We start from the raw sequence: 15000 nt of genomic DNA on the forward strand, positions 1-15000 counted from the left end.
TAAAGAAAACAGTCCATCCGGTTTTTAACAAAACTAGGCTTTTTTGAATAGGTTAAGTTAGGTTAAATTTGTCAGGAAACAGGACAGATGTTTCCTGACGCGGGTCTTAGTCATAGTAAGTAAGTAAGTAAGTAAGTTTATTCAGGTATACACAAATACAGTTACATAGAATTATCATACATAGCAGCATATGTGTAGAGAACCTGGGATAACCCAAAAAAGTCAGACACAGTGACTTATTTCCATTGTGGTCCTTTTACCTTATTATAATATAAAGGTTATAATATTTTCTTATTATTCTACAATGAAGATAACATCTTATTATCATACTAAAAAGACTATCTACTACACGAGGGTCATTAAGACTATCTACAATACGAGGATTATTACTAGGAATAAGGTAAAATTTACACGTATGTTAGATAAAAAATAGAAAATCATTCCCCTCCCTTTCTGTAGCTACATTCATCAGACACCTTTTGACACTCTTCTTGAACTGGTTCATGCTATGACTGGCTTTGACGTGTGCGGGCAGTCCTGCCACTGCAGCTTTTGGTCACCTGACCGAGGCCTTTCGCTGGCTTACCAGTAAACCCCCTTTAGAGTCCTTTTTTTTTTCATTTTCATTTGATCAGATTTTTATTGCATTTTTTACTTAATATAATGCATTATTAATATTTTTTTTTATCTTAGTCTTACATTATTGACAGAAGTATACTTGATATAACAATAGGTTATCTGAAATATTTCTGATCTGTGTAATACATTAGTGTACACACTAGTGTACAGTTTTGTACTGTACTTTGGTATGCCTTCTACAGTGAATACTTCACTGTAGTGTTAATGTATCTACTGTTTATGTCTTATAAGAACTATAATGATTTGTCGTTGATTATTATTATAATATTGATGCTGTGCTCTACACATTATTTAACATGTTAGGACGTGTAAGATAAATTGTTAAACTTCCATGTGAATCCATGTAAGATTAAGTTGTTGAGACATTAACACCATTGTTGAGCCATGTTGAGCCAGGCTAGACAATCGAGATTGAAAACATTCATGATGGGAAGAGTTAGCAGTGTGTTTGTGGCAGCGAAGGTGTCAACACAACAGGATATTACACATACTGGAAACTGCTGTTACATGGTGTCAGCAGGTCCCTTTCTAGCCATCCGTCTCACCTCCTTAGTTCCACTACTACTGCTACTACCACCTCTTCCCACACGACACTTCACCTCACTCCTGCCACTATATATACGCGTTTTCTTAGTTTTCTCTGTATTACCTCCTCCACCACCTAACATGAGCATAGTCAACACCTCCTCCACCACCTAACATGAGCATAGTCAACACCTCCTCCACCACCTAACATGAGCATAGTCAACACCTCCTCCACCACCTAACATGAGCATAGTCAACACCTCCTCCACCACCTAACATGAGCATAGTCAACACCTCCTCCACCACCTAACATGAGCATAGTCAACACCTCCTCCACCACCTAACATGAGCATAGTCAACACCTCCTCCACCACCTAACATGAGCATAGTCAACACCTCCTCCACCACCTAACATGAGCATAGTCAACACCTCCTCCACCACCTAACATGAACATAGTCAATACCTCCTCCACCTAACTTGAGTATAGTCAATACCTCCTCCACCACCTAACATGAGCATAGTCAACACCTCCTCCACCACCTAACATGAGCATAGTCAACACCTCCTCCACCACCTAACATGAGCATAGTCAACACCTCCTCCACCACCTAACATGAACGTAGTCAATACCTCCTCCACCTAACACGAACATAGTCAACACCTCCTCCACCACCTAACATGAGCATAGTCAACACCTCCTCCACCACTTAACATGAACATAGTCAACACCTCCTCCACCACCTAACATGAGCATAGTCAACACCTCCTCCACCACTTAACATGAGCATAGTCAACACCTCCACCACTTAACATGAGCATAGTCAACACCTCCACCACCTAACATGAGCATAGTCAATACCTCCTCCACCTAACTTGAGCATAGTCAACACCTCCTCCACCACTTAACATGAGGCATAGTCAGCACCTCCTCCACCACCTAACATGAGCATAGTCAACACCTCCTCCACCACTTAACATGAGCATAGTCAACACCTCCACCACTTAACATGAGCATAGTCAACACCTCCACCACCTAACATGAGCATAGTCAATACCTCCACCACCTAACATGAGCATAGTCAATACCTCCACCACCTAACATGAGCATAGTCAACACCTCCACCACCTAACTTGAGCATAGTCAACACCTCCTCCACCACCTAACATGAGCATAGTCAACACCTCCTCCACCACTTAACATGAGGCATAGTCAACACCTCCTCCACCACCTAACATGAGCATAGTCAACACCTCCTCCACCACCTAACATGAGCATAGTCAACACCTCCTCCACCACCTAACATGAGCATAGTCAACACCTCCTCCGCCACCTAACATGAGCATAGTCAACACCTCCTCCACCACCTAACATGAGCATAGTCAACACCTCCTCCACCACTTAACATGAGGCATAGTCAACACCTCCTCCACCACCTAACATGAGCATAGTCAACACCTCCTCCACCACCTAACATGAGCATAGTCAACACCTCCTCCACCACCTAACATGAGCATAGTCAACACCTCCTCCACCACCTAACATGAGCATAGTCAACACCTCCTCCACCACCTAACATGAGCATAGTCAATACCTCCTCCACCTAACTTGAGCATAGTCAACACCTCCTCCACCACCTAACATGAGCATAGTCAACACCTCCTCCACCACCTAACATGAGCATAGTCAACACCTCCTCCACCACCTAACATGAGCATAGTCAACACCTCCTCCACCACTTAACATGAGCATAGTCAATACCTCCTCCACCTAACATGAGCATAGTCAACACCTCCTCCACCACCTAACATGAGCATAGTCAACACCTCCTCCACCACCTAACATGAGCATAGTCAACACCTCCTCCACCACCTAACATGAGCATAGTCAACACCTCCTCCACCACCTAACATGAGCATAGTCAACACCTCCTCCACCACCGAACATGAGCATAGTCAACACCTCCTCCACCACCTAACATGAGCATAGTCAACACCTCCACCACTTAACATGAGCATAGTCAACACCTCCTCCACCACCTAACATGAGCATAGTCAACACCTCCACCACTTAACATGAGCATAGTCAACACCTCCACCACCTAACATGAGCATAGTCAATACCTCCTCCACCTAACTTGAGCATAGTCAACACCTCCTCCACCACCTAACATGAGCATAGTCAATACCTCCTTCACCTAACTTGAGCATAGTCAACACCTCCTCCACCACCTAACATGAGCATAGTCAACACCTCCACCACTTAACATGAGCATAGTCAACACCTCCACCACCTAACATGAGCATAGTCAATACCTCCTCCACCTAACTTGAGCATAGTCAACACCTCCTCCACCACCTAACATGAGCATAGTCAATACCTCCTCCACCTAACTTGAGCATAGTCAACACCTCCTCCACCACTTAACATGAGCATAGTCAATACCTCCTCCACCTAACTTGAGCATAGTCAACACCTCCTCCACCACCTAACATGAGCATAGTCAATACCTCCTCCACCTAACTTGAGCATAGTCAACACCTCCTCCACCACCTAACATGAGCATAGTCAATACCTCCTCCACCTAACTTGAGCATAGTCAACACCTCCTCCACCACCTAACATGAGCATAGTCAACACCTCCACCACTTAACATGAGCATAGTCAACACCTCCACCACCTAACATGAGCATAGTCAATACCTCCTCCACCTAACTTGAGCATAGTCAACACCTCCACCACCACCTAACATGAGCATAGTCAATACCTCCTCCACCTAACTTGAGCATAGTCAACACCTCCTCCTCCACCTAACTTGAGCATAGTCAACACCTCCTCCACCACCTAACATGATCATAGTCAATACCTCCTCCACCTAACTTGAGCATAGTCAACACCTCCTCCACCACTTAACATGAACATAGTCAACACCTCCACCACCACCTAACTTGAGCATAGTCAACACCTCCTCCACCACCTAACATGAGCATAGTCAATACCTCCTCCACCACCTAACATGAACATAGTCAACACCTCCTCCACCACCTAACATGAACATAGTCAACACCTCCTCCACCACCTAACATGAGCATAGTCAACACCTCCTCCACCACCTAACATGAGCATAGTCAACACCTCCTCCACCACCTAACATGAACATAGTCAACACCTCCTCCACCACCTAACATGAGCATAGTCAACACCTCCTCCACCACCTAACATGAACATAGTCAACACCTCCTCCACCACCTAACATGAGCATAGTCAACACCTCCTCCACCACCTAACATGAGCATAGTCAATACCTCCTCCACCACCTAACATGAACATAGTCAACACCTCCTCCACCACCTAACATGAACATAGTCAACACCTCCTCCACCACCTAACATGAGCATAGTCAACACCTCCTCCACCACCTAACATGAGCATAGTCAACACCTCCTCCACCACCTAACATGAGCATAGTCAACACCTCCTCCTCCACCTAACTTGAGCATAGTCAACACCTCCTCCACCACTTAACATGAACATAGTCAACACCTCCACCACCACCTAACTTGAGCATAGTCAACACCTCCTCCACCACCTAACATGAGCATAGTCAATACCTCCTCCACCACCTAACATGAACATAGTCAACACCTCCTCCACCACCTAACATGAACATAGTCAATACCTCCACCTGTTGCATATGTGTCTTACCTAACAACCTCCAGCTCTCAGCCAGAGGAAGCACGTAATGCGCACACACCTCCGTCAACAACCACTTACACCTCGCACACACCTCCGTCAACAACCACTTACACCTCGCACACACCTCCGTCAACAACCACTTACACCTCGCACACACCTCCGTCAACAACCACTTACACCTCGCACTTACACCTCGCACACACCTCCGTCAACAACCACTTACACCTCGCACACACCTCCGTCAACAACCACTTACACCTGGCACACACCTCCGTCAACAACCACTTACACCTGGCACACACCTCCGTCAACAACCACTTACACCTCGCACACACCTACCTCAACAACCACTTACACCTCGCACACACCTCCGTCAACAACCACTTACACCTGGCACACACCTCCGTCAACAACCACTTACACCTCGCACACACCTCCGTCAACAACCACTTACACCTGGCACACACCTCCCTCAACAACCACTTACACCTCGCACACACCTCCGTCAACAACCACTTACACCTGGCACACACCTCCGTCAACAACCACTTACACCTCGCACACACCTCCGTCAACAACCACTTACAACTGGCACACACCTCCGTCAACAACCACTTACACCTCGCATACACCTCCGTCAACAACCACTTACACCTCGCACACACCTCACTCAACAACCACTTACACCTACACCTCCCTCAACAACCACTACACCTCGCACACACCTCCGTCAACAACCACTTACACCTCAACAACCACTTACACCTCGCACACACCTCCGTCAACAACCACTTACATCTCGCACACACCTCCCTCAACAACCACTTACACCTCGCACACACCTCCGTCAACAACCACTTACACCTGGCACACACCTCCCTCAACAACCACTTACACCTCGCACACACCTCCGTCAACAACCACTTACACCTCGCACACACCTCCGTCAACAACCACTTACACCTCGCACACACCTCCGTCAACAACCACTTACACCTCGCACACACCTCCGTCAACAACCACTTACACCTCGCACACACCTCCGTCAACAACCACTTACACCTGGCACACACCTCCGTCAACAACCACTTACACCTCGCACACACCTACCTCAACAACCACTTACACCTCAGTGTTATAAAATAACTTAATTTATTTCTGGAAGGAATGCCTTATGTGCTATTGGATGTTGTAATGCCTACAGTGGAAGTCTGATGGTTCTGGGGGTCATCGCCCCCGTGGCACGGTCCCATATTTGGCTTCCTAGTTGATGGCCTGATGTATCAGATTAGTGTTGATAGCAGTGCTCAGTTTAAGCACCATAGCTCGATTGATCAGGAACTGCCTCAATAAATTTGTCGAGTTTGGTCTTGAAGACCGGATGGGTCAGTTGGTAATTTCCTTGACTTTTAATGGTTGTTACAAGTCCTGCGCCCTTTACACTCATTCAGTTTTTAGTGCATCTGTTGTACTTTGTTTTTTATTGTTGGCATTGTGCATCATCATCCGTGACTTCTAATTTAGTAATGAGTAATATCCACAACTATATTCCCTTCTTTTTCTTGAGATCTAAGTTCCTGCCTTCCCAGATAACAGCCGATTAGCTTTCCTTATCCCATCTTCATTACCTTACCTGGCGCTAGATTGTATCTTCCACTGGAGGGAATATTCGTGCAGTGTCTTCATGTCTTATTGCAGTTTCTGCCCCTCATCTCTGTTAGCTGTGTATCATGTGCATCATGTAGAAGTAGTCTTGCTCAAGAAGATAGTTTACATAAATCAGAAAGAGTGTGGGCACCAGGACTGATCCTTGGGAGAGCCCTCTTGTTATTCCTGCCCATTATGTGTAGCTACACTCGCCACCACTGTCTTTACTTGATTAGATATTCTTTAAAATATTTAAGCATTCACTTTGTGCGTGTGTGTGCATGCGTTTAAGTACAGGTGTGCATGTGTGCAGGTGTGTGCATTTTAGCACATGTGTGCTTGTGTGGACGCGTACGTATTCTATGTGTATATAGCATTTTATACTTAGCACTTACCAAGGAACCACTTTCACAGAGTTTAAAAGATTGTCGGCAAACAGATGAAGAAGACGAAGCGTGAGTGAAGAAGGACTGTGAGGAGGGAGTGACTAACGTGGGAGGAGTGTGTGGTGAGAGTGACTAAGGTGGGAGGAGTGTGAAGTGAGAGTGACTAAGGTGGGAGGAGTGTGGGGTGAGAGTGACTAAGGTGGGAGGAGTGTGTGGTGAGAGTGACTAAGGTGGGAGGAGTGTGGGGTGAGAGTGACTAAGGTGGGAGGAGTGTGAGGTGAGAGTGACTAAGGTGGGAGGAGTGTGAGGTGAGAGTGACTAAGGTGGGAGGAGTGTGGGGTGAGAGTGACTAAGGTGGTGAGAGAGACTGTGAGGTGAGAGTGACTAAGGTGAGGAGGAGTGTGTGGTGAGAGTGACTAAGGTGGGAGGAGTGTGTGGTGAGAGTGACTAAGGTGGGAGGAGTGTGTGGTGAGAGTGACTAACTAAGGTGGGAGGAGTGTGAGGTGAGAGTGACTAAGGTGGGAGGAGTGTGAGGTGAGAGGTGTGAGAGTGACTAAGGTGGGAGGAGTGTGTGGTGAGAGTGACTAAGGTGGGAGGAGTGACTGTGTGTGGTGAGAGTGACTAAGGTGGGAGGAGTGTGTGGTGAGAGTGACTAAGGTGGGAGGAGTGTGTGGTGAGAGTGACTAAGGTGGGAGGAGTGTGAGGTGAGAGTGACTAACGTGGGAGGAGTGTGTGGTGAGAGTGACTAAGGTGGGAGGTGAGGTGAGAGTGACTAAGGTGGGAGGAGTGTGAGGTGAGAGTGACTAAGGTGGGAGGAGTGTGGGGTGAGAGTGACTAAGGTGGGAGGAGTGTGAGGTGAGAGTGACTAACGTGGGAGGAGTGTGTGGTGAGAGTGACTAAGGTGGGAGGAGTGTGTGGTGAGAGTGACTAAGGTGGGAGGAGTGTGTGGTGAGAGTGACTAAGGTGGGAGGAGTGTGTGGTGAGAGTGACTAAGGTGGGAGGAGTGTGTGGTGAGAGTGACTAAGGTGGGAGGAGTGTGTGGTGAGAGTGACTAAGGTGGGAGGAGTGTGTGGTGAGAGTGACTAAGGTGGGAGGAGTGTGTGGTGAGAGTGACTAAGGTGGGAGGAGTGTGTGGGGTGAGAGTGACTAAGGTGGGAGGAGTGTGAGGTGAGAGTGACTAAGGTGGGAGGAGTGTGAGGTGAGAGTGACTAAGGTGGGAGGAGTGTGTGGTGAGAGTGACTAAGGTGGGAGGAGTGTGAGGTGAGAGTGACTAAGGTGGGAGGAGTGTGTGGTGAGAGTGACTAAGGTGGGAGGAGTGTGTGGTGAGAGTGACTAAGGTGGGAGGAGTGTGAGGTGAGAGTGACTAAGGTGGGAGGAGTGTGAAGTGAGAGTGACTAAGGTGGGAGGAGTGTGTGGTGAGAGTGACTAAGGTGGGAGGAGTGTGTGGTGAGAGTGACTAAGGTGGGAGGAGTGTGTGGTGAGAGTGACTAAGGTGGGAGGAGTGTGTGGTGAGAGTGACTAAGGTGGGAGGAGTGTGTGGTGAGAGTGACTAAGGTGTGGAGGACTAAGGTGAGGAGGTGAGAGTGACTAAGGTGGGAGGAGTGTGAGGTGAGAGTGACTAAGGTGGGAGGAGGGAGGTGAGAGTGACTAAGGTGGGAGGAGTGTGTGGTGAGAGTGACTAAGGTGGGAGGAGTGTGTGGTGAGAGTGACTAAGGTGGGAGGAGTGTGTGGTGAGAGTGACTAAGGTGGGAGGAGTGTGAGGTGAGAGTGACTAAGGTGGGAGGAGTGTGTGGTGAGAGTGACTAAGGTGGGAGGAGTGTGTGGTGAGAGTGACTAAGGTGGGAGGAGTGTGTGGTGAGAGTGACTAAGGTGGGAGGAGTGTGAGGTGAGAGTGACTAAGGTGGGAGGAGTGTGTGGTGAGAGTGACTAAGGTGGGAGGAGTGTGAGGTGAGAGTGACTAAGGTGGGAGGAGTGTGTGGTGAGAGTGACTAAGGTGGGAGGAGTGTGTGGTGAGAGTGACTAAGGTGGGAGGAGTGTGTGGTGAGAGTGACTAAGGTGGGAGGAGTGTGTGGTGAGAGTGACTAAGGTGGGAGGAGTGTGTGGTGAGAGTGACTAAGGTGGGAGGAGTGTGTGGTGAGAGTGACTAAGGTGGGAGGAGTGTGAAGTGAGAGTGACTAAGGTGGGAGGAGTGTGAGGTGAGAGTGACTAAGGTGGGAGGAGTGTGAGGTGAGAGTGACTAAGGTGGGAGGAGTGTGTGGTGAGAGTGACTAAGGTGGGAGGAGTGTGGGGTGAGAGTGACTAAGGTGGGAGGAGTGTGTGGTGAGAGTGACTAAGGTGGGAGGAGTGTGTGGTGAGAGTGACTAAGGTGGGAGGAGTGTGTGGTGAGAGTGACTAAGGTGGGAGGAGTGTGTGGTGAGAGTGACTAAGGTGGGAGGAGTGTGGGGTGAGAGTGACTAAGGTGGGAGGAGTGTGTGGTGAGAGTGACTAAGGTGGGAGGAGTGTGTGGTGAGAGTGACTAAGGTGGGAGGAGTGTGAAGTGAGAGTGACTAAGGTGGGAGGAGTGTGGGGTGAGAGTGACTAAGGTGGGAGGAGTGTGTGGTGAGAGTGACTAAGGTGGGAGGAGTGTGTGGTGAGAGTGACTAAGGTGGGAGGAGTGTGAAGTGAGAGTGACTAAGGTGGGAGGAGTGTGTGGTGAGAGTGACTAAGGTGGGAGGAGTGTGGGGTGAGAGTGACTAAGGTGGGAGGAGTGTGTGGTGAGAGTGACTAAGGTGGGAGGAGTGTGGGGTGAGAGTGACTAAGGTGGGAGGAGTGTGTGGTGAGAGTGACTAAGGTGGGAGGTGAGAGTGACTAAGGTGGGAGGAGTGTGGGGTGAGAGTGACTAAGGTGGGAGGAGTGTGTGGTGAGAGTGACTAAGGTGGGAGGAGTGTGGGGTGAGAGTGACTAAGGTGGGAGGAGTGTGTGGTGAGAGTGACTAAGGTGGGAGGAGTGTGTGGTGAGAGTGACTAAGGTGGGAGGAGTGTGTGGTGAGAGTGACTATGGTGGGAGGAGTGTGAAGTGAGAGTGACTAAGGTGGGAGGAGTGTGTGGTGAGAGTGACTAAGGTGGGAGGAGTGTGGGGTGAGAGTGACTAAGGTGGGAGGAGTGTGTGGTGAGAGTGACTAAGGTGGGAGGAGTGTGAGGTGAGAGTGACTAAGGTGGGAGGAGTGTGAGGTGAGAGTGACTAAGGTGGGAGGAGTGTGAGGTGAGAGTGACTAAGGTGGGAGGAGTGTGGGGTGAGAGTGACTAAGGTGGGAGGAGTGTGAGGTGAGAGTGACTAAGGTGGGAGGAGTGTGGGGTGAGAGTGACTAAGGTGGGAGGAGTGTGGGGTGAGAGTGACTAAGGTGGGAGGAGTGTGAGGTGAGAGTGACTAAGGTGAGTGTGGGGTGAGAGTGTCTTAGGTGGGAGGAGTGTTTGGTGAGAGTGACTTAGGTGGGAGGAGTGTGAGGTGAGAGTGACTAAGGTGGGAGGAGTGTGGGGTGAGAGTGACTAAGGTGGGAGGAGTGTGGGGTGAGAGTGACTAAGGTGGGAGGAGTGTGAGGTGAGAGTGACTAAGGTGGGAGGAGTGTGAGGTGAGAGTGACTAAGGTGGGAGGTGAGAGTGACTAAGGTGGGAGGAGTGTGAGGTGAGAGTGACTAAGGTGGGAGGTGAGAGTGACTAAGGTGGGAGGAGTGTGAGGTGAGAGTGACTAAGGTGGGAGGTGAGAGTGACTAAGGTGGGAGGTGAGAGTGACTAAGGTGGGAGGTGAGAGTGACTAAGGTGGGAGGTGTGGGAGGTGAGAGTGACTAAGGTGGGAGGAGTGTGGGGTGAGAGTGACTAAGGTGGGAGGTATGGGAGGTGAGAGTGACTTAAGGGGGGAGGAGTGTGAGGTGAAAGTGACTAAGGTGGGAGGTGAGAGTGACTAAGGTGGGAGGAGTGTGAGGTGAAAGTGACTAAGGTGGGAGGTGAGAGTGACTAAGGTGGGAGGTGAGAGTGACTAAGGTGGGAGGTGAGAGTGACTAAGGTGGGAGGTGAGAGTGACTAAGGTGGGAGGTGAGAGTGACTAAGGTGGGAGGTGAGAGTGACTAAGGTGGGAGGTGAGAGAGAGGGAAGGAGGGACAGAAAAGGTTGCCAAATACGTAAGGTGATAATAATAACCAGGATATAAGCGGAGGTTCACTTGTTGATGTAAGGTCAGATCTCCACTCCTGATAGTACCTCCACTGGTAGTTAGTACCTCCACTCTGGTAGTTAGTACCTCCACTCTGGTAGTTAGTACCTCCACTCTGGTAGTACCCCGACTCTGATAGTACCTCCAGTGTTGTTAGTTTACCTCCACTCTGGCAGTTAGCACCTCCAACCTGATAGTATCTACAGTGTGATAGTACCTCCAGTGTTGTTAGTTTAGCTCCACTCTGGCGGTTAGCACCTCCAACCTGATAGTATCTACAGTGTGATAGTACCTCCAGTGTTGTTAGTTTAGCTCCACTCTGGCGGTTAGCACCTCCAACCTGATAGTATCTACAGTGTGATAGTACCTCCAGTGTTGTTAGTTTAGCTCCACTCTGGCAGTTAGCACCTCCAACCTGATAGTATCTACAGTGTGATAGTACCTCCAGTGTTGTTAGTTTAGCTCCACTCTGGCAGTTAGCACCTCCAACCTGATAGTATCTACAGTGTGATAGTACCTCCAGTGCCTTGACCAGAATGGTAACGTAATAAACACTTCACCTCGTACACATTAACACTTCACTAACACTCGAGTCAGTGTAATATTAGTGTTTCCTGAAAATATGTCCAGCTTATTATTCAGAAACTACTGACTTGGCTTAGTCTGCAAGGTTCCTCGGTCTGGAGTTTTACGACCCACCGCGAGTTCAGTTCCCGCCCGTACCTTAGCAAGGTCCGTGTTGCCACACAAACCCAGAGTTTAATTTCTTTTATTTTTCAACAAGTCTTTGAGAATCGGCCTGAACACCGCGAAAATATTAAAAATAATATTTATTAAATATAACCTGATTTTAAGGTTGTATAATATTACATAAATTTAGCAGTGATACGTCTGATCGCTAAAGTAATTTTGGTCCAAAATTAAACATTTGTTTAATTAGTTTTATGTTAAAAATCTATCACGAAATGTGATAAATTTGGATTATTAAAAATGACGGATATCATTTGAACATTTATAAACATTGTAAGATAATAAAATAATACATTGTAAATATGAGTATATGATTCTTGGTGGAATTAGCCTGTATAAATAGTTGAGTTGATTCAGAGAGAAGAGTAGAGCGAGGGAGGATTAATGTGTATAATGTTAAATGGAATTACAAGTGAAATTACACGACCTAAGTTAAAATCAATGGAAGTATATTAAGGTGTGGGATTAGGTGAGGTTATGTGAGTGCGGTGGAGCTGGACCTGTGTAATAGGCCATCTAGTGTGGTCGTTGTTGTATCGGAAATGTATTAGCATCTGTTGCCTTTACAAAGTATTGTATGCATACACAGAGAATACACACGATCACATTCACACTGTACCACAATACACACACAGACACACACACACACACACACACACACACACACACAGACACACACACACACACACACACACACACACACACACACACACACACACACACACACACACACACACACACACACACACACACCACACACACAACACACACAACAACACACACACACACACACACACACACACACACACACACACACACACACACACACACACACACACACACACACACACACACACACACACACACACACACAACACACACACAACACACACACACAACACACACACACACACACACACAACACACACACACACACACACACACACACACACACACACACACACACACACACACACACACACAACACACACACAACACACACACACAACACACACACACAACACACACACACAACACACAACACACAACACACACACACACACAACACACACACACAACACACACACACAACACACAACACACAACACACAACACACACACACACAACACACACACACACAACACACACGCACAACACACACACACACACACACACACACACCACACACACACACACAACACACACACACACACACAACACACACACACACAAGCACACACACACACACACACACACACACACACACACACACACACACACACACACACACACACACACACACACACACACACACACACACACACACACACCTACACACACAACAGGCCTAGTGTCTAATCGACATGTGCCTAGGACAAAATGGTAACTAACACACACACACACACACACACACACACACACAGGTAAGGAGGGAGGCCCAGCGACAGTATGAAAATGACATAGCATCGAGAATCAAGACTGACCCGAAACTGTTGTATAACCACATCAGGAGGAAGACAACAGTCAAAGACCAGGTGATCAGATTAAGGACAGAAGGTGGAGAACTCACAAGAAATGATCAGGAGGTATGTGAGGAGCTGAACAGGAGATTTAAGGAAGTTTTTACAGTAGAGACAGGAAGGGCTGTGGGAAGACAGCACAGAAGGGAACATCAAGAAGGAATATACCAACAAGTGTTGGATGACATACGAACAACTGAGGAGGAGGTGAAGAAGCTCTTAAGTGACCTTGACACCTCAAAGGCGATGGGACCGGACAACATCTCCCCATGGGTCCTTAGAGAAGGAGCAGAGATGCTGTGCGTGCCTCTAACCACAATCTTCAACACATCCCTTGAAACTGGGCAACTACCTGAGAAATGGAAGACAGCTAATGTAGTCCCCATATTTAAGAAAGGAAACAGAAACGAGGCACTAAACTACAGACCTGTGTCTCTGACATGTATTGTGTGCAAAGTCATGGAGAAGATTATCAGGAGGAGAGTGGTCGAACACCTGGAAAGGAACAAGATTATAAATGAAAACCAGCATGGGTTCATGGAAGGCAAATCTTGTATCACAAACCTCCTGGAGTTTTATGACAAGGTAACAGAAGACACGAGAGAGAGGGGTGGGTAGATTGCGTTTTCCTAGACTGCAGGAAGGCCTTTGACACAGTTCCCCACAAGAGATTAGTGCAGAAGCTGGAGGATCAGGCGCATGTAAAAGGGAGGGCACTGCAATGGATGAGGGAATACCTGACAGGGAGGCAGCAACGAGTCATGGTACGTGAAGAGGTATCACAGTGGGCGCCTGTTACGAGCGGGGTCCCACAGGGGTCAGTTCTAGGACCAGTGCTATTTTTGATATATGTGAACGACATGATGGAAGGAATAGACTCTGAAGTGTCCCTGTTCGCAGATGATGTGAAGTTGATGAGAAGAATTAAATCGGACGAGGATGAGGCAGGACTGCAAAGAGACCTGGAGAGGCTGGACATGTGGTCCAGTAACTGGCTTCTCGAATTCAATCCAGCCAAATGCAAAGTCATGAAGATTGGGAGGGGCAAAGAAGACCGCAGACAGAGTATAGGCTAGGTGGACAAAGACTACAGACCTCACTCAGGGAGAAAGACCTTGGGGTGACCATAACACCGAGCACATCACCGGAGGCACACATCAACCAAATAACTTCTGCAGCCTGGCAAACCTGTACACTGTGTATGTTAGGCCCATACTGGAGTATGCAGCACCAGTCTGGAACCCACACCTGGTCAAGCACGTCAAGAAGTTAGAGAAAGTACAAAGGTTTGCAACAAGGCTAGTCCCAGAGCTCAAGGGAATGTCGTGCGAGGAAAGGTTAAGGGAAATCGGACTGACGACACTGGAGGACAGAAGGATCAGGGGAGACATGATAACGACATACAAGATACTGCGGGGAATAGACAAGGTGGACAGAGATAGGATGTTCCAGAGAGGGGACACAGGGACAAGGGGTCACAACTGGATGCTGAAGACTCAGACGAGTCACAGGGACGTTAGGAAGTATTTCTTCAGTCATAGAGTTGTCAGCAAGTGGAATAGCCTAGCAAGTGAAGTAGTGGAGGCAGGAACCATACATAGTTTTAAGAAGAGGTATGACAAAGCTCAGGAAGCAGAGAGAGAGAGGACCCA

The 15000-nt window shown here is 48.0% G+C and overlaps 1 protein-coding gene across 1 annotated transcript in view; it reads left to right on the plus strand.

Moving 5' to 3' along the window:
• LOC128686986 (coiled-coil domain-containing protein AGAP005037) overlaps window positions 1–15000 on the plus strand; it is a gene marked incomplete at its 5' end in the record, with an annotated part of 674061 nt that overhangs the window by 85634 nt on the left and 573427 nt on the right.

This window comes from Cherax quadricarinatus, chromosome 7, assembly GCF_038502225.1.
Source record: "Cherax quadricarinatus isolate ZL_2023a chromosome 7, ASM3850222v1, whole genome shotgun sequence".
Lineage (NCBI taxonomy): Eukaryota > Metazoa > Arthropoda > Malacostraca > Decapoda > Parastacidae > Cherax > Cherax quadricarinatus.